This window comes from Pseudophryne corroboree, chromosome 2 (genome assembly GCF_028390025.1).
Source record: "Pseudophryne corroboree isolate aPseCor3 chromosome 2, aPseCor3.hap2, whole genome shotgun sequence".
NCBI classification, from domain to species: domain Eukaryota; kingdom Metazoa; phylum Chordata; class Amphibia; order Anura; family Myobatrachidae; genus Pseudophryne; species Pseudophryne corroboree.
This window is the reverse complement of record NC_086445.1, coordinates 708,644,460-708,665,065: the sequence shown is the minus strand read 5'-3', so window position 1 is coordinate 708,665,065 and position 20,606 is coordinate 708,644,460. Positions and strand designations below refer to the sequence as shown.

The following is a 20,606-nucleotide window of genomic DNA, read 5'->3' as shown; positions in this document are numbered from 1 at the left end:
TCTATATGCTTCAGAGGTTGGAGGAGCAGCAAAAGGCCATTCAAGCCTATACAACTGAGCACGATATAGGAGGTGGAATGCACCTGTCTCAAGTGCAGTGGAGAATGATTTCAACGTTGTGCAAGGTTCTGCAACCTTTTGAACTTGCCACACGTGAAGTCAGTTCAGACACTGCCAGCCTGAGTCAGGTCATTCCCCTCATCAGGCTTTTGCAGAAGAAGCTGGAGACATTGAAGGAGGAGCTAACACAGAGCGATTCCGCTAGGCATGTGGGACTTGTGGATGGAGCCCTTAATTCGCTTAACAAGGATTCACGGGTGGTCAATCTGTTGAAATCAGAGCACTACATTTTGTCCACCGTGCTCGATCCTAGATTTAAAACCTACCTTGGATCTCTCTTTCCGGCAGACACAAGTCTGCTGGGGTTCAAAGAACTGCTGGTGAGAAAATTGTCAAGTCAAGCGGAACGCGACCTGTCAACATCTCCTCCTTCACATTCTCCCGCAACTGGGGGTGCGAGGAAAAGGCTCAGAATTCCGAGCCCACCCGCTGGCGGTGATGCAGGGCAGTCTGGAGCGACTGCTGATGCTGACATCTGGTCCGGACTGAAGGACCTGACAACGATTACGGACATGTCGTCTACTGTCACTGCATATGATTCTCTCCCCATTGAAAGAATGGTGGAGGATTATATGAGTGACCGCATCCAAGTAGGCATGTCAGACAGTCCGTACTTATAATGGCAGGAAAAAGAGGCAATTTGGAGGCCCTTGCACAAACTGGCTTTATTCTACCTAAGTTGCCCTCCCACAAGTGTGTACTCCGAAAGAGTGTTTAGTGCCGCCGCTCACCTTGTCAGCAATCGGCGTACGAGGTTACATCCAGAAAATGTGGAGAAGATGATGTTCATTAAAATGAATTATAATCAATTCCTCCGTGGAGACATTGACCAGCAGCAATTGCCTCCACAAAGTACACAGGGAGCTGAGATGGTGGATTCCAGTGGGGACGAATTGATAATCTGTGAGGAGGGGGATGTATACGGTGATATATCGGAGGATGATGATGAGGTGGACATCTTGCCTCTGTAGAGCCAGTTTGTGCAAGGAGAGATTAATTGCTTCTTTTTTGGTGGGGGTCCAAACCAACCCGTCATTTCAGTCACAGTCGTGTGGCAGACCCTGTCACTGAAATGATGGGTTGGTTAAAGTGTGCATGTCCTGTTTATACAACATAAGGGTGGGTGGGAGGGCCCAAGGACAATTCCATCTTGCACCTCTTTTTTCTTTCATTTTTCTTTGCGTCATGTGCTGTTTGGGGGGAGTAGCTTTTGGAAGGGCCATCCTGCGTGACACTGCAGTGCCACTCCTAGATGGGCCAGGTGTTTGTGTCGGTCACTTGGGTCGCTTATCTTAGTCACACAGCTACCTCATTGCGCCTCTTTTTTTCTTTGCGTCATGTGCTGTTTGGGGGGTGTTTTTTGGAAGGGCCATCCTGCGTGACACTGCAGTGCCACTCCTAGATGGGCCAGGTGTTTGTGTCGGCCACTTGGGTCTCTTATCTTAGTCACACAGCTACCTCATTGCGCCTCTTTTTTTCTTTGCGTCATGTGCTGTTTGGGGGTGTTTTTTGGAAGGGCCATCCTGCGTGACACTGCAGTGCCACTCCTAGATGGGCCAGGTGTTTGTGTCGGCCACTTGGATCGCTTATCTTAGTCACACAGCTACCTCATTGCGCCTCTTTTTTTCTTTGCGTCATGTGCTGTTTGGGGGGTGTTTTTTGGAAGGGCCATCCTGCGTGACACTGCAGTGCCACTCCTAGATGGGCCAGGTGTTTGCGTCGGCCACTAGGGTCGCTTATCTTAGTCACACAGCTACCTCATTGCGCCTCTTTTTTTTCTTCTTTGCGTCATGTGCTGTTTGGGGAGTAGTTTTTTGAAGGGCCATCCTGCGTGACACTGCAGTGCCACTCCTAGATGGGCCAGGTGTTTGTGTCGGCCACTTGGGTCGCTGAGCTTAGTCATCCAGCGACCTCGGTGCAAATTTTAGGGCTAAAAATAATATTGTGAGGTGTGAGGTGTTCAGAATAGACTGAAAATGAGTGGAAATTATGGTTATTGAGGTTAATAATACTTTGGGATCAAAATGACCCCCAAATTCTATGATTTAAGCTGTTTTTTAGGGTTTTTTGAAGAAAAACACCCGAATCCAAAACACACCCGAATCCGACAAAAAAAAATTCGGTGAGGTTTTGACAAAACGCGTTCGAACCCAAAACACGGCCGCGGAACCGAACCCAAAACCAAAACACAAAACTCGAAAAATTTTCGGTGCTCATCACTAGAATCTGGATCCACTATTACCAGGCAAACCTGGACAAACACTTCAAATGCATAGATAAATCTACCAAATATAATTTTTCCATTTCCAGCTCTTACCAGCAACTACAGGAGTCTCTCAGATCTCACCTGTAAAATCATATACACGTGCGTCCCGCTGATGGAACGCACGCAACCGGAAGTAAGCCGAGCGGTGAACCGCATGGTACTTCCTGTAGTGTCATCAACAGAGGGAGGAGGCATCATGCTCTCACCAAAATGCCTTCCCCCTGCAACGTATCACCATAGGACAATAGTCCACATGTGTAAACACCTTGCTTATCAAGCAGCACATCCATCAAATAAGTGCATTGGCTAATCCTGATGTAATCACATATAGTTCGATATAGTAGTGACCAAATACTGGTTCTGAGCTGAAGATGTGACCAAACAAGTAATAAAGAAATGAAAATAAATAAAAAACAAAAAACAAATAAAATAAAATATTTCTGCAACCAGGATCGGCTCAAAGAGCCCGAGGCTGGTTATGCTTAGGAGGGGGGACCCCACGCAATTTTTTTTAATAAAATAACAACTTTCCCACCCCTTCCCACTGATATACATGCACGGATCTCATGGATCCCTGCATGCCTATCCAATCACGGAAAAAAAAAGTAGGTCTGTTTTTTTTTAGCACTTTTTTACGAGTTGTAATTTTTCACGGCAGTGTTTGTTTGTTTTTTGCTTTGCACTTCTTAGTAAATGACCGAGATTCATACTTAAACAGCCGCGTTTTGACCGATGGTGTATTCATTCGTAATTTTTTACCTGAACTTGCAAAAAATTACGAATGCCCTCATCACTGCCGTGATTAGTGCTTAGTAAATTACCGAGATGACACTTTGATGAAAAAACGGCATCTCGGTCAAAATCGTGAGCTTAGTAAATTTCCCCCAGTGTGGCCGAAAGGAGCATCTTCCTGTGACATGTCCGGACCTTTATAAGTATGTGATTCCGTAATGGGGTGTATCATTCACATTTACATATTTTTCTGATTTTTTACTTTTAATTTTTTCGACTTTTTTGACTTTTTGTATATGTGTGTTTTCAACATATACTTTTGGAGTGTGGTGCGATCGGTGGAGCTGTACATTGATGTGTTCATAATGAAACCCGTAAATAGGCCGCTGATATTCCATATATAATATATCTGAGGTTGTACTTTAAAATTGTTCTCAGTTAGTGCCTCTATTTATTTTTTCACTTTATTTATTTTATTTGTTTTTTGTTTTTTTATTTATTTTCATTTCTTTATTACTTGTTTGGTCACATCTTCAGCTCAGAACCAGTATTTGGTCACTACTACAGTATATCGAACTATATGTGATTACATCAGGATTAGCCAATGCACTTATTTGATGGATGTGCTGCTTGATAAGTAAGGTGTTTACACATGTGGACTATTGTCCTATGGTGATACGTTGCAGGGGGAAGGCATTTTGGTGAGAGCATGATGCCTCCTCCCTCTGTTGATGACACTACAGGAAGTACCATGCGGTTCACCGCTCGGCTTACTTCCGGTTGCGTGCGTTCCATCAGCGGGACGCACGTGTATATGATTTTACAGGTGAGATCTGAGAGACTCCTGTAGTTGCTGGTAAGAGCTGGAAATGGACCAATTATATTTGGTAGATTTATCTATGCATTTGAAGTGTTTGTCCAGGTTTGCCTGGTAATAGTGGATCCAGATTCATGTCATGTATTTGGTATCGCTATATGTTTTATGGGGGGTGGGGGTATATAGGGGGGCAGCTTGTACTTAGCACCTAAACCTTGACAAAGGTCCCACAAGGGAACCGAAACGTCGGAATGATGTCTATACCTATCTGCCACAAATAAAACTCTGATGAAGCTATATTGGTTTGGTGAGTGCACTCTTGAACTAGAGATGAGCGCCTGAAATTTTTCGGGTTTTGTGTTTTGGTTTTGGGTTCGGTTCCGCGGCCGTGTTTTGGGTTCGAACGCGTTTTGGCAAAACCTCACCGAATTTTTTTTGTCGGATTCGGGTGTGTTTTGGATTCGGGTGTTTTTTTCAAAAAACACTAAAAAACAGCTTAAATCATAGAATTTGGGGGTAATTTTGATCCCAAAGTATTATTAACCTCAAAAACCATAATATACACTCATTTTCAGTCTATTCTGAATACCTCACACCTCACAATATTATTTTTAGTCCTAAAATTTGCACCGAGGTCGCTGTGTGAGTAAGATAAGCGACCCTAGTGGCCGACACAAACACCGGGCCCATCTAGGAGTGGCACTGCAGTGTCACGCAGGATGTCCCTTCCAAAAAACCCTCCCCAAACAGCACATGACGCAAAGAAAAAAAGAGGCGCAATGAGGTAGCTGTGTGAGTAAGATTAGCGACCCTAGTGGCCGACACAAACACCGGGCCCATCTAGGAGTGGCACTGCAGTGTCACGCAGGATGGCCCTTCCAAAAAACCCTCCCCAAACAGCACATGACGCAAAGAAAAAAAGAGGCGCAATGAGGTAGCTGTGTGAGTAAGATTAGCGACCCTAGTGGCCGACACAAACACCGGGCCCATCTAGGAGTGGCACTGCAGTGTCACGCAGGATGTCCCTTCCAAAAAACCCTCCCCAAACAGCACATGACGCAAAGAAAAAAAGAGGCGCAATGAGGTAGCTGTGTGAGTAAGATTAGCGACCCTAGTGGCCGACACAAACACCGGGCCCATCTAGGAGTGGCACTGCAGTGTCACGCAGGATGGCCCTTCCAAAAAACCCTCCCCAAACAGCACATGACGCAAAGAAAAAAAGAGGCGCAATGAGGTAGCTGACTGTGTGAGTAAGATTAGCGACCCTAGTGGCCGACACAAACACCGGGCCCATCTAGGAGTGGCACTGCAGTGTCACGCAGGATGTCCCTTCCAAAAAACCCTCCCCAATCAGCACATGATGCAAAGAAAAAGAAAAGAAAAAAGAGGTGCAAGATGGAATTGTCCTTGGGCCCTCCCACCCACCCTTATGTTGTATAAACAAAACAGGACATGCACACATTAACCAACCCATCATTTCAGTGACAGGGTCTGCCACACGACTGTGACTGATATGACGGGTTGGTTTGGACCCCCCCCAAAAAAGAAGCAATTAATCTCTCCTTGCACAAACTGGCTCTACAGAGGCAAGATGTCCACCTCATCTTCACCCTCCGATATATCACCGTGTACATCCCCCTCCTCACAGATTATCAATTCGTCCCCACTGGAATCCACCATCTCAGCTCCCTGTGTACTTTGTGGAGGCAATTGCTGCTGGTCAATGTCTCCGCGGAGGAATTGATTATAATTCATTTTAATGAACATCATCTTCTCCACATTTTCTGGATGTAACCTCGTACGCCGATTGCTGACAAGGTGAGCTGCGGCACTAAACACTCTTTCGGAGTACACACTTGTGGGAGGGCAACTTAGGTAGAATAAAGCCAGTTTGTGCAAGGGCCTCCAAATTGCCTCTTTTTCCTGCCAGTATAAGTACGGACTGTGTGACGTGCCTACTTGGATGCGGTCACTCATATAATCCTCCACCATTCTATCAATGTTGAGAGAATCATATGCAGTGACAGTAGACGACATGTCCGTAATCGTTGTCAGGTCCTTCAGTCCGGACCAGATGTCAGCATCAGCAGTCGCTCCAGACTGCCCTGCATCACCGCCAGCGGGTGGGCTCGGAATTCTGAGCCTTTTCCTCGCACCCCCAGTTGCGGGAGAATGTGAAGGAGGAGATGTTGACAGGTCGCGTTCCGCTTGACTTGACAATTTTGTCACCAGCAGGTCTTTCAACCCCAGCAGACTTGTGTCTGCCGGAAAGAGAGATCCAAGGTAGGCTTTAAATCTAGGATCGAGCACGGTGGCCAAAATGTAGTGCTCTGATTTCAACAGATTGACCACCCGTGAATCCTTGTTAAGCGAATTAAGGGCTGCATCCACAAGTCCCACATGCCTAGCGGAATCGCTCCCTTTTAGCTCCTTCTTCAATGCCTCCAGCTTCTTCTGCAAAAGCCTGATGAGGGGAATGACCTGACTCAGGCTGGCAGTGTCTGAACTGACTTCACGTGTGGCAAGTTCAAAGGGCATCAGAACCTTGCACAACGCTGAAATCATTCTCCACTGCACTTGAGACAGGTGCATTCCACCTCCTATATCGTGCTCAATTGTATAGGCGTGAATGGCCTTTTGCTGCTCCTCCAACCTCTGAAGCATATAGAGGGTTGAATTCCACCTCGTTACCACTTCTTGCTTCAGATGATGGCAGGGCAGGTTCAGTAGTTTTTGGTGGTGCTCCAGTCTTCTGTACGTGGTGCCTGTACGCCGAAAGTGTCCCGCAATTCTTCTGGCCACCGACAGCATCTCTTGCACGCCCCTGTCGTTTTTAAAAAAATTCTGCACCACCAAATTCAAGGTATGTGCAAAACATGGGACGTGCTGGAATTTGCCCATATTTAATGCACACACAATATTGCTGGCGTTGTCCGATGCCACAAATCCACAGGAGAGTCCAATTGGGGTAAGCCATTCCGCGATGATCTTCCTCAGTTGCCGTAAGAGGTTTTCAGCTGTGTGCGTATTCTGGAAAGCGGTGATACAAAGCGTAGCCTGCCTAGGAAAGAGTTGGCGTTTGCGAGATGCTGCTACTGGTGCCGCCGCTGCTGTTCTTGCGGCGGGAGTCCATACATCTACCCAGTGGGCTGTCACAGTCATATAGTCCTGACCCTGCCCTGCTCCACTTGTCCACATGTCCGTGGTTAAGTGGACATTGGGTACAACTGCATTTTTTAGGACACTGGTGAGTCTTTTTCTGAGGTCTGTGTACATTCTCGGTATCGCCTGCCTAGAGAAGTGGAACCTAGATGGTATTTGGTAACGGGGGCACACTGCCTCAATAAATTGTCTAGTTCCCTGTGAACTAACGGCGGATACCGGACGCACGTCTAACACCAACATAGTTGTCAAGGCCTCAGTTATCCGCTTTGCAGTAGGATGACTGCTGTGATATTTCATCTTCCTCGCAAAGGACTGTTGAACAGTCAATTGCTTACTGGAAGTAGTACAAGTGGGCTTACGACTTCCCCTCTGGGATGACCATCGACTCCCAGCGGCAACAACAGCAGCGCCAGCAGCAGTAGGCGTTACACGCAAGGATGCATCGGAGGAATCCCAGGCAGGAGAGGACTCGTCAGAATTGCCAGTGACATGGCCTGCAGGACTATTGGCATTCCTGGGGAAGGAGGAAATTGACACTGAGGGAGTTGGTGGGGTGGTTTGCGTGAGCTTGGTTACAAGAGGAAGGGATTTACTGGTCAGTGGACTGCTTCCGCTGTCACCCAAAGTTTTTGAACTTGTCACTGACTTATTATGAATGCGCTGCAGGTGACGTATAAGGGAGGATGTTCCGAGGTGGTTAACGTCCTTACCCCTACTTATTACAGCTTGACAAAGGGAACACACGGCTTGACACCTGTTGTCCGCATTTCTGGTGAAATACCTCCACACCGAAGAGCTGATTTTTTTGGTATTTTCACCTGGCATGTCAACGGCCATATTCCTCCCACGGACAACAGGTGTCTCCCCGGGTGCCTGACTTAAACAAACCACCTCACCATCAGAATCCTCCTGGTCAATTTCCTCCCCAGCGCCAGCAACACCCATATCCTCCTCATCCTGGTGTACTTCAACACTGACATCTTCAATCTGACTATCAGGAACTGGACTGCGGGTGCTCCTTCCAGCACTTGCAGGGGGCGTGCAAATGGTGGAAGGCGCATGCTCTTCACGTCCAGTGTTGGGAAGGTCAGGCATCGCAACCGACACAATTGGACTCTCCTTGTGGATTTGGGATTTCGAAGAATGCACAGTTCTTTGCTGTGCTGCTTTTGCCAGCTTGAGTCTTTTCATTTTTCTAGCGAGAGGCTGAGTGCTTCCATCCTCATGTGAAGCTGAACCACTAGCCATGAACATAGGCCAGGGCCTCAGCCGTTCCTTGCCACTCCGTGTGGTAAATGGCATATTGGCAAGTTTACGCTTCTCCTCCGACAATTTTATTTTAGGTTTTGGAGTCCTTTTTTTTCTGATATTTGGTGTTTTGGATTTGACATGCTCTGTACTATGACATTGGGCATCGGCCTTGGCAGACGACGTTGCTGGCATTTCATCGTCTCGGCCATGACTAGTGGCAGCAGCTTCAGCACGAGGTGGAAGTGGATCTTGATCTTTCCCTAATTTTGGAACCTCAACATTTTTGTTCTCCATATTTTAATAGGCACAACTAAAAGGCACCTCAGGTAAACAATGGAGATGGATACTAGTATACAATTATGGACTGCCTGCCGACTGCAGACACAGAGGTAGCCACAGCCGTGAACTACCGTACTGTACTGTGTCTGCAGCTAATATAGACTGGTTGATAAAGAGAAGATGTCTATGTAACTATGTATGTATAAAGAAGACTGAAAAAAATCCACGGTTAGGTGGTATACAATTATGGACGGACTGCCTGCCGAGTGCAGACACAGAGGTAGCCACAGCCGTGAACTACCGTACTGTACTGTGTCTGCAGCTAATATAGACTGGTTGATAAAGAGAAGATGTCTATGTAACTATGTATGTATAAAGAAGAATGAAAAAAAACCACGGTTAGGTGGTATACAATTATGGACGGACTGCCTGCCGAGTGCAGACACAGAGGTAGCCACAGCCGTGAACTACCGTACTGTACTGTGTCTGCAGCTAATATAGACTGGTTGATAAAGAGAAGATGTCTATGTAACTATGTATGTATAAAGAAGAATGAAAAAAATCCACGGTTAGGTGGTATTACAATTATGGACGGACTGCCTGCCGAGTGCAGAGACACAGAGGTAGCCACAGCCGGGAACTACCGTACTGTGTCTGCTGCGACTGGATGATAAATGATATAAAAAATATATATATATCACTACTGCAGCCGGACAGGTATATATTATATATTATATAATGACGGACCTGCTGGACACTGTCTGTCAGCAGAATGAGTTTTATTTTTATAGAATAAAAAAAAAAAACACACACAAGTGAAGTCACACGACGAGTGTTTAACTTTTTCAGGCAATCACAATATAAGTATACTACTAACTATACTGGTGGTCAGTGTGGTCAGGTCACTGGTCAGTCACACTGGCAGTGGCACTCCTGCAGCAAAAGTGTGCACTGTTTAATTTTAATATAATATGTACTCCTGGCTCCTGCTATAACCTATAACTGGCACTGCAGTAGTGCTCCCCAGTCTCCCCCACAATTATAAGCTGTGTGAGCTGAGCAGTCAGACAGATATATAATATATATAGATGATGCAGCACACTGGCCTGAGCCTGAGCAGTGCACACAGATATGGTATGTGACTGACTGAGTCACTGTGTGTATCGCTTTTTTCAGGCAGAGAACGGATATATTAAATAAACTGCACTGTGTGTCTGGTGGTCACTCACTATATAATATATTATGTACTCCTGGCTCCTGCTATAACCTATAACTGGCACTGCAGTAGTGCTCCCCAGTCTCCCCCACAATTATAAGCTGTGTGAGCTGAGCAGTCAGACAGATATATATAATATTATATATAGATAATAGATGATGCAGCACACTGGCCTGAGCCTGAGCAGTGCACACAGATATGGTATGTGACTGACTGAGTCACTGTGTGTATCGCTTTTTTCAGGCAGAGAACGGATATATTAAATAAACTGCACTGTGTGTCTGGTGGTCACTCACTATATAATATATTATGTACTCCTGGCTCCTGCTATAACCTATAACTGGCACTGCAGTAGTGCTCCCCAGTCTCCCCCACAATTATAAGCTGTGTGAGCTGAGCAGTCAGACAGATATATATAATATTATATATAGATAATAGATGATGCAGCACACTGGCCTGAGCCTGAGCAGTGCACACAGATATGGTATGTGACTGACTGAGTCACTGTGTGTATCGCTTTTTTCAGGCAGAGAACGGATATATTAAATAAACTGCACTGTGTGTCTGGTGGTCACTCACTATATAATATATTATGTACTCCTGGCTCCTGCTATAACCTATAACTGGCACTGCAGTAGTGCTCCCCAGTCTCCCCCACAATTATAAGCTGTGTGAGCTGAGCAGTCAGACAGATATATATAATATTATATATAGATAATAGATGATGCAGCACACTGGCCTGAGCCTGAGCAGTGCACACAGATATGGTATGTGACTGACTGAGTCACTGTGTGTATCGCTTTTTTCAGGCAGAGAACGGATATATTAAATAAACTGCACTGTGTGTCTGGTGGTCACTCACTATATAATATATTATGTACTCCTGGCTCCTGCTATAACCTATAACTGGCACTGCAGTAGTGCTCCCCAGTCTCCCCCACAATTATAAGCTGTGTGAGCTGAGCAGTCAGACAGATATATATAATATTATATATAGATAATAGATGATGCAGCACACTGGCCTGAGCCTGAGCAGTGCACACAGATATGGTATGTGACTGACTGAGTCACTGTGTGTATCGCTTTTTTCAGGCAGAGAACGGATATATTAAATAAACTGCACTGTGTGTCTGGTGGTCACTCACTATATAATATATTATGTACTCCTGGCTCCTGCTATAACCTATAACTGGCACTGCAGTAGTGCTCCCCAGTCTCCCCCACAATTATAAGCTGTGTGAGCTGAGCAGTCAGACAGATATATATAATATTATATATAGATAATAGATGATGCAGCACACTGGCCTGAGCCTGAGCAGTGCACACAGATATGGTATGTGACTGAGTCACTGTGTGCTGTGTATCGCTTTTTTCAGGCAGAGAACGGATTATAAAGTAAACTGCACTGTCCTCACTAGTAAACTCTCTCCACTCAGTCTCTACACTTCTACAGTAACAGTACTCCTCCTAGTCAGCTCCAGTAAATCTCTCTCAGTCTCTTATAATCTAAATGGAGAGGACGCCAGCCACGTCCTCTCCCTATCAATCTCAATGCACGTGTGAAAATGGCGGCGACGCGCGGCTCCTTATATAGAATCCGAGTCTCGCGATAGAATCCGAGCCTCGCGAGAATCCGACAGCGTCATGATGACGTTCGGGCGCGCTCGGGTTAACCGAGCAAGGCGGGAAGATCCGAGTCGCTCGGACCCGTGAAAAAAAACATGAAGTTCTGGCGGGTTCGGATTCAGAGAAACCGAACCCGCTCATCTCTATCTTGAACTGTTATAAATATTCATGCCAGAGGATTGCTTTTCTCTAAACATGAAGATTTGGTGACACCCCAACAAGTTGCTAGGAATTGTGTGTGCAGACATCCTCTAAAGTATATATATATATATATATATATACTGTTTGTGGACTGGCACTCCTTCCTCAAGTTACAAAGTGCTCCGGTGCCGTCTGTTTAAATTTTGTAGACAACCTCCTGTAGCGGCACTCAGAGACTGTTAGTGGATCAAATATATTTTGCATCAAAGTCTCCAACATTTCGCGCCGTTCTAGCCCCTTTGTCAAGGGGAACAACAGTGCTACAAACACAGAACATGCCTAATATGCAGTAGAATCCCGCCAGTGAGACGCGCTTGTCCGGCCGTGCAGGTCTCAGCTTCACTTACGGCTACCTGTGTATGACATAGCCGTACTGGCGTCGGGTAGCCATGGTTACCCAGACACTGCCGGGACAGACTGCAGCGCTACACAAAAAACAAACATCAGTGTGATCTCTCTTGAAAATGACAGGATCCAACCACCATACTGCTCAAACTAGAATGCCGTACAACCCCTACTTACAAGGGTGTGCTATAATACAAATCTAGACAACAGGGTATAAGAGGTAACCCGCGAGTAATGTAACCAAGATGGAATAAAAAAAACCCTGACATAAGGGGAACTAGAGCAATTAGAGTCACAAAATATTAATATGTAAAAAAAGCAAAATTTTATACCTCAAGTAGAATGTTAAGACAGCCTCTATTGTTAAAAAAGAATTAACAATTAATAAAAGAGGTGTCCCCCACTAGCATGTGTACCAAAAGGCTGATATATAAACTAAATAAGTGCCATAGAAACATTTAAAATATGTCTCACTGGCGGGATTCTACTGCATATAAGGTATGTTCTGTGATTGTAGCACTGTTGTTCACCTTGACAAAGGACACTTTGATGTGAAATATATTTTATCTACTAACAGTCTCTGAATGCTGCTGCCGTGCTATAGGAGGTTATATAGGAGGTTATATATAACCTCCAGAGAGAGAGAGAGATGAGCAGGGCTGGTTCTCTGAGAACCAAACCCACTCAAACTTATGCAATCCAAGGGAATCTGTATCTCCCTGCCAACCGTGGACTTAAAAATGAGGCAAAATGTTGTCAGCCAGCATCTGATTCTCATGAGATTTGTATTCTATATAAATACCATTGTTGCTGTTATTCAGGCCCCAGATCTAGACATTTACAGATTGGTAAATTGGTGTGTCATAGAGATACCTTTACCTGTGGAACCCACTCCACTTGGGAGTAAGTATGGTATGACAATTTGAATTTCTCTATATGGTAAAAGTAGAGCCACGTGATAAAAATTTCATCCACAACAGGACTTTCTAAAAGTTCACACAACAATAAAATAGTCACTTTCAATTTCAGACCGGACTCCCGCAGATGAAGAGAATGGGATACGTCTGTATGTCCGCCTGCTGCAGTCAGCTGACCCGGATGACTGTCTGATGGAAAGAGCACCCAACTTTCTCCTCACTGCTGTCCTGTGTTCCTGGTTCTGGACCTATTGAAGTTGGTCTATTTAAAAGCTAACAGTTTTGCCAGGTATAAGATAGTGTACTTGATTGTACCGTACAGCGCCGGTTTTTTATATGTTGTTGAAAATTGTATGTATAAAGGAATAGGTGTTTGCCTTTTTTAATTAACCAGCTGCTGGAGTGGTAATAATAGGAGCGCACGGTGAGGACAAAAACCTTTCTTGCAACTTTAATTGACTGTGTTCCCCCTTTCTTTTACAGTGTGAGTTATTTGCAAAAAAAAGTTAAAATAAATATTATAAAAATGTTTTTGTACAACTGATGTGTGGGGTAGGTGCCCCCACTGTCTTTCCATATCATATACAGTAAACACTGTGACTCTGCAGGCTGTACTTTACTGTGTTCACATAATATACAGTATAAGTACTGTGACTCCCCAGCAAATTGTGTTTTTTTTTAAAGTTCAAGTAAATAAATAATACTATTAAACTGTAGTTATTTTTGTACAACCTGAGTGTGTTCATAATGGATCACAATGATCAGTCAAGAAAAGAGCAGAAGCAGCAACCAAATACTAGCACTGCAGCTGCTGCCACCAGTCATGACAATACAAGTTCTTCAACATCATATACTAAAGCCAATGCTCAAGGGCATAGAGAGCTTAAGTCAGGTCATCTGAAAATGAAACAGATATATCTTACATTTGTAAAGAAAAAAAAACACCTCTAATAAATGGAAAGGTTAGTGCAGAAAAAAAACATAAAATTCGCACATGCCATTCATCACAAGCAGTGGCAAGGAAAGGTTAATTCACTGGCCTTTATTTATGAGTGGTGATTCTGCATCTGTCAGAGAGGGATCTGCATGCCTCTCATGACGATGCATGCACTTCTCATTCAGAGTCTAGAAGAGGTGTAAAAAAAATGAAAAGCAAAAAAATCAGTTCTAATAAAAACACTAAGGCAGTACAAGAAACTGTGTGTTCAGAAACATCATGAGCCCTGATGAGAGTCTACGTATGTCCATGAGCGCTATGTGTGAGCCTGACATTTCTGATACTATACTCATAGAAAAGTCTATTTCCACCATTTCTGCACCTTCTGCAAATGTGGGGATGAGCAGCAGAATTATAGCTGGTGACATAGAAATTGAGGATGACATTGTGGAAGTGCAAGAGGATAAGGGGGAAATTTGTGTACCTGATGCCACTGCTAATGAGACTGTTGAGGATGATGATGTTGTTTGTGTAAGTCAAGCACCAGTGGAAGCAGTCTTTGTCAGTGATTAGAATAAGAAAGCCATTGTAATGCCTGGGCTTAAGACCAAACAATCCACCATTTATGTGTGGAATTATTTTTAGCCAAATCCTGCAACACTTGTCTAGCCAAATGAAGCATCTGTAAAGCTTCAGTAAGTAGAGGTTACCTATCTAGGAACCTTCTCTCTGTTACATCATTTGCATCGAGTTCATGGAACATTTTTGGGAAAATCTGAAACTTATGCAAAAAAATAACAACAAGCATCAGCTAGCTCCCTTCCTTTAGCAAGATCCCAGCACCTGCAATCTCCACCTCAAACACCTTCATCATCAATATCTTCACTAATGGTCAGAAGTAGTCTGCATCCAAATTGATAAGGCTAGGTGATTACTCCCCTATCATGGATTCCTCAGAAGAATCCTTAAGCGTTAGGCCTGCTGCTGATGCTACTTCTGGGGCTTGATCTTCATTCCAGAAGGGGACCAAGAAGACAACTACAGTCTACTACTGTAGTTATTTCAAACAACTGACTGTTAAGCAAATTCTTAACAAGAGTAAACAAGTATAACAGCTGTCACCCAGTTGCACAGCAGATAATTTATGCTATAATGACTATGCTAGTATTAGAGCTGTGGCCAATATCCACCATTAATGTAGCAGGTTTTAGACGGTTAATTGAGGCCCTGTGTCCCCGGTACCAAATTCTACCACAGTTCCATTTTACTAGACAAGCAATTCAGCGACTGTACCAGGACATTAAAATAAACCTAATTTTTGGCCTACAAAATGCCATTATACCCACTGTCCACATAGCAAAAGATAATGTGGACAAGCAGAACTGGGTAAAATAAAGATTACATGACTGTGACAGCCCACTGGGTGGGTAATTCACCTTTAGCAGCAGGGACAGCATCAGCATCTAGCAAACAATGGTGGTCATTCCGAGTTGTTCGCTCATTGACGTTTTTCGCAACGCAGCGATTAGGTGGAAAATGCGCATGCGCTAAGTAATTTAACACAAATCTTTGTAGATTTACACAAGCTCGAACAACGTTTTTTCATCGTTCGAGTGATCGTAGTGTGATTGACAGGAAGTGGGTGTTTCTGGGCAGAAACTGGCCGTTTTCAGGGAGTGTGATAAAAAATGCAGGCGTGCCAGGTAAAAACGCAGGAGTGGCTGGAGAAACGGGGGAGCGGCTGGCCGAACGCAGGGCGTGTTTGTGACGTCAAAGCAGGAACTAAATGGACTGAGGTGATCACAATCTAGGAGTAGGTCTGGAGCTACTCAGAAACTGCAAGGAATTATTTAGTAGCAGTTATGCTAACATTTCATTCGCTATTGTGCTAAGCTAAGATACACTCCCAGAGGGCAGCAGCCTAGCGTTTGCAATGCTGCTAAAAGCAGCTAGCGAGCGAACAACTCGGAATGAGGGCCAATGCTAGCTCATTCATAGGTAGGCTTCTCTGTGTATCATCAGCTTCACTAAGATGCACACAACTGACCACCTCTTAGAAAAACTAAAGGATGTTATAGCAAAATGTCTTATCCAGTTGGACTCTCCTCAGGATTTGTGATAATGCCGCAAAGTGTGAAAGCATTACAGCTGGATGAATTTCAAAATGTCCCCTGTTTTACTCACACCAGCAGATTTATTTAAGAAATCACAGAGGCATGCAGGGCCGATAAATTTTGTGACATTTTCGTCATTCAGCAGCTACATGCAGAAGACTGTAGTATCTGCAAGAACATTTCAATCTGCCTTGCAACTAACTGAATCAAGAGTTGGTAACAAGGTGGAACTCCACCCTTTACATGCTTCAGCAGATGGAGGAACAGCAAAAAGCCATCCAAAACTACATGACGCTGGGAGAGGAGGGGAAAGGTACTTTACTGCAGCACAGTGGAGAATACATTCTGTGTTGTGCAAGGTGCTGAACCAATAAAAGTAGTCACCTGTGAAGTGAGTTCAGACACTGCCAGCTTGAGTTAGGTGATTCCCCTAATTAGACTTTTGGAAAAGCAGCTCGAGACATTGAAAGGGGAGATGTAATGAAGCGATTCTGCTAAGTATGTCACAATTGTAGATCAAGCCCTTTATTCACTTTGCCAGGATCCAGGGGTTGTCTATATCTTGAAACTGGATCACTACATTTTGGCGACCGTGTTTGATCCTAGGTTAAAGTCGTAAGTTGTGTCTTTCTTTCAAACTGACCCAGATCTTAAGAGACGCAAAAGCTCCTGGTGAGCAAATTATTAACTCAAGTGGTACATGACACAATGTCTCCTCCCTCAGTTTCTCTAGCGACTGCTGCTGCCAGGAAAAAAGTCAGCTTTCGCAATATACCCAGTGATGATACAGTGGAGTCAACCCAACATTTTGACATTTGATTCAGTCTAAAAAAATTTACCAAAATAAGTGACACTTCTATTTTAACTCCATCTGATACGGTCAACATCCAATGAATAGTTAAGGATTATTTAAATGTCAGCATACAAATAGGCATGTCACAGAGTTGTTTTGAGTACTGGAAGGGGAAAAAGGCAAATTGGAGACCTTTGTACAAACTCGCTCTGCATTACTTGAGCTGCCCACCCTCCAGTGTGTACTCAAAAACAATTTTCAGCAGATTCGGGAACCCTGTCAGCGATTAGTGTAGGAGCCTACTTCCTCAAAATGTGGAAAAGATGATGTTTATTAAAATGAACTGGAAATTCCACGAAGGAGACCTTTACTGGTAATTGCATCAAAGTACAGAGACCTCATTAATGGTGAATTCAGCAGAGAGTAATTAATATTGTGTGAGGATGATATACACACTGATGGGGCTGAGGAATTGGATGAGGAAAATTACCTCTTCGAACTGTAGTGAGGATTGACAATACTGTTAGCTGCCTTAAGCCCATTGGTAGCTTGTTTTGTGGGGGCCCAAACAAACCAAGCACTTCAGCCACAAAAGTGGAAGTTTATGTTGCTGAAGTGCTTGGTTTGTTAAACTGTGCATGTCCTCTTTAATATCCAACCTAAGGGTACTGTAGGTGAGAAGGCCAAGAGACAATTTCATCTTGCACCAGTTTTCTTTTCTGCCATTGCTGTGTGGCAATGTTTCATAGATGTGCTGTAAACTGCAGGTAGACTGCAGGGTTAATTGAGGTCACCCACAAGATTGACCTCAATTAACTCTGCGATCTGCTGCAGACCGCAGGATTCCCACCATAGAGTATAATGGAGAGTGCGCTCCTCCAATATACACTATGACCTCTGCATGACTGACAGGCCGGGACCCGCCAGCCATCAGGAGAGCACTATGACGTGGCGCTCCCTGATTGGCTGGCAGCTCCTGAAGTGACAGGAGTCATGGGGGGTCCCAGCAGTCGCGTAAAGGGGATCCATGTGTAAACATGGATCCCCTTTAGTTTGAGGGTTTGGGTTTTTGCGCTTATTTCTCCCATGGATGCCTACTGGAAAGAAGAGGACTAGACACAAGGGGTAGGTGAGTATTGTATTTTTATTTACAGCGATCGTGGATACTATGGGACAAGTGGACATGAATGGCTACATTGGATGTAGGTAAGTATGTGTAAGTGTATGTATGTATGTATGTATGTATGTGAGTGTGCAATTATGTTTTATTAAAGTTTTACTGTCACAGTATCTGTGTGTTTATTTATTTTTTATTTTATTGTAGAACTACAGGTACCAGTGGGCACGTTAATTCCCCGCAAGCTGGTACTTGTGGTTCTCCAAGTAAAATTATGCATGGGAGGCTTGCTGGGACTTGTAGTTCCACAGCAAAAAGACAATATTCTAATTTTTACACTTTTAAAGGCTATCAGCTCTCCATCCACCACCCAGGGATGTGGGGACAGCCTTGGGCTATATCCCTGGCCCTTGGCCCTTTATCCCTGGCCTGGAGGGGGGGACCCCTTTATTTTAAGGGTCCCCACTCCCCCAGGGAACCATGGCCAGGGGTGACTAGTTGGGGGAGTGATGCTTTGGCCGCAGGGACCAATATAAAAGTGTCCCTCGGTTGCGGCATCACCTCCCTGGCTAGTGGGTCCCGGTGCTGGTTTAAAAAATATGGGGGACCCCGGGGGGGGCGTGGACCAGTGACGTGCGGTGAGGTAAATGGCTGGGGAGGCACTGGCCAGTATCAGAGTCAGATTTACACACACATATATAAACCTGATAGAGGAGCATGTCAGGGAGGGCTGCATTAGGGGGGTCATTCCGTGTTGGATTGCTCGCTAGCTACTTTTAGCAGCCGTGCAAACACATAGTCGCCGCCCATGGGGGAGTGTATTTTCGCTTTGCAAGAGTGTGAACGCCTGTGCAGCCGAGTGGTTTCAAACACATTTTGTACAGAACAAGACCAGCGGCGCCCCCACCCCCCTCATGTAAAATAGGGGCAGTGCGCGTCGTAGGCGCGTGACAAAAATACAGGGGCATGGCTTCATGGGGAAGGGGTGTGGCCACAAAATAAAACCAATTCATATTACGGTGCACAGTAGTCTCCATTATTCAAATTACGCCGCAAAGTAGCGCCACTACACCAGGCAAAGCCCCCTTTTTACACATTACGGCAGACAGTCCACCTTTTTACACATTACGGCAGACAGCGTCCCCTTTGTACACATTACGGCAGACAAAGTCCCCTTATTACACATTACGGCAGACAGAGTCCCCTTTATACACATTACGGCAGACAGCGTCCCCATTTGTACACATTGCGGCAGACAGAGTCCCCATTTGTACACATTGCGGCAGACAGAGTCCCCTTTTTACACATTGCGGCAGACAGCGTCCCCCTTATTACACATTACGGCAGACAGTCCCCTTTTTTACACATTGTGGCAGACAGAGTCCCCTTTTTACACATTACTGCAGACAGAGTCCCCATTTTTACACATTGCGGCAGACAGAGTCCCCTTTTTACACATTACGGTAGACAGCGTCCCCTTATTACACATTACGGCAGACAGCGTCCCCTTATTACACTTTACAACAGACAGCGTCCCCTTATTACACATAACGGCACACACCTTCCCCATTTTTACACATTGCGGCAGACAGCGTCCCCTTTTTTACACATTACGGCAGACAGTGTCCCCTTTTTTACACATTGTGGCAGACAGCGCCCCCTTATTACACATTACGGCAGACAGTTCCCTTTTTTACACATTGTGGCAGACAGAGACCCCTTTTTTACACATTAAAAAAAATCCTGAGATCATATGCTGTTAGCAGACATAACTTGATCTCAGGCACTGAAGCCTCGGCTGCTGGGAGAGATAAGAGAGAGATGCTTTGAGTAAACCACCCTCCCCCTCCCTTCCTCCCCTTCCCAGTTCACTGGATCAGTGTGGAGATCAGGCAGCAGGGAGAGGAAGATCTTACCCTGGCCACGTTCCTGCAGTAGAGTTGTACTCCTCTCCAGCCCAAGCCAGTGGGAGTGCTTGTGAACAGCACCAGTCAGGGAAGAAAGCTGTTGCATTGCATCATGGGGGGAAGGGGCGTGCCTTGAGACCCTCTCAAACCACGCATGTCAGAGCTGCCTCTTCTGGCATTGTTTTCAATGCAGAGTTACAGCCTGGCGTGCGACTCTGCCCCCAGCTCCGCCCCCTAGCTCTAAGCAGTTTCTGGTTACCAGAGGGAGGCAGAGCTATTGCTGCCTCTCCTCTGTCCCTATGTACGAGCGCGAGTGCAGCAACTTCACTCTGCAATGGAAGCAGCTGATGTTTACACTGATCTGTATTATAACACAGATCAGTGGAAAAATCAGCTGTTTTCATTGCAGTTTGACAGGTGAGGCTCTGCCTCCCCTGCCTGCACGTCCCTGGCGTGGACTGCACACTGACTGAGTAGACGTGTCCCAGGAGAGCTCCTGCACATTTTGTTCAACCGACCCCCTTTGTGCCACAATTACCAGTGCCTCACTTCCACCTAGATCACTACCTTTCTGCCCCTGATGCTCGGCATCTACTAGGAGTGAACTGCGGAGCCAGAGAATAGGCTTACCCTGTTCTTGCAGGTTGTGGCCTCCCTCTTGGGGTGAAGCCGGGACCTGTATTGCTGCGACTTCTGGCCGGGTTCATGTGAAGAGTGGGAACCGATCCTCCGCGGGCGGCCTCCGCTCCCTACTAACCCTCACCTGCAGACCCTTACTTGAGCCAGCGGCGGTGCAGCTGAAT

General features: G+C 45.3%; 1 long non-coding RNA gene across 1 annotated transcript in view; it reads left to right on the top strand.

Annotated features, from left to right (window-relative positions):
• The window catches only part of LOC135051122 (uncharacterized), a 37,930-nt gene extending 24,342 nt beyond the window's left edge, over positions 1–13,588 (top strand). The window contains exon 3 of the long non-coding RNA XR_010242050.1: positions 13,048–13,588. This is a non-coding gene — a long non-coding RNA (uncharacterized LOC135051122). The remainder of the gene's footprint in view (positions 1–13,047) is intronic.
• Positions 13,589–20,606: the final 7,018 nt, after the last annotated feature.